The following is an 843-nucleotide window of genomic DNA, read 5'->3' as shown; positions in this document are numbered from 1 at the left end:
AGAGAGAGAGAGAGAGAGAGAGAGAGAGAGAGAGAGAGAGAGAGAGAGAGAGAGAGAGAGAGAGACCCATCTATAGACATATAGATAGATATAGATGTAAATATAGGTATATAGCTATATAGATATCATCAGGAGCGTATAATGACAAATTTGTAGCGTATTTGTCATTATACGCTCCTGATATCATCAAGATCTAATAATACTTAAATAATACTAATAATATTATTAGCTCTGGTCCTGATATCACCAGGAGCGTCTCTGACGTCACTCCGTATTACGTGTTGCAGATTCTCGGTGCCTTCGCCTCGTATATGATCATCATTATACAGTTCATGCAGACGTAAGCATCCCAACACGCAAGTCCATCCACGGTGGCCATCACAGAAATGATATATTCTACTAGTTATTTAGTTACTGGTGTGTCTATGCATGTCCATGCTGATAAGCAACCACTGTTCTGTATCTATAAACTTACTCTTTATCTATTAACTTTTGATAAATACAAGATAACGCATAGTCTGGACAACTAGTATATATTTATTAATATTAAATGATTAGACTATCACTGGTTAACATCGATTATATTAATTTACAGAAAAAATTGGTAGTGTTTTGTTCTAAGATAGGGAGTGGTGTCCTCGACCCAAAAGCATCCACCACCGCTAGCCTACATATGTAATTTCAATGCAGCACATATTGCTCATGGCCTAGTAAATTAATATAGTGACCTTGCTTTCGTGACGACCTATGATTTTTCAATATGTATTTCGATTACCCGTTTTGCAACCGATCCACCTACTCCTATATTTAATTCCATTTTCCTATTTTTCCCCTTTTGATTGT

Source organism: Priapulus caudatus, unplaced genomic scaffold, assembly GCF_000485595.1.
Source record: "Priapulus caudatus unplaced genomic scaffold, Priapulus_caudatus-5.0.1 Scaffold3241, whole genome shotgun sequence".
Classification (NCBI taxonomy): Eukaryota; Metazoa; Priapulida; class Priapulimorpha; order Priapulimorphida; family Priapulidae; genus Priapulus; species Priapulus caudatus.
Note: the sequence above shows the minus strand (reverse complement) of the source record.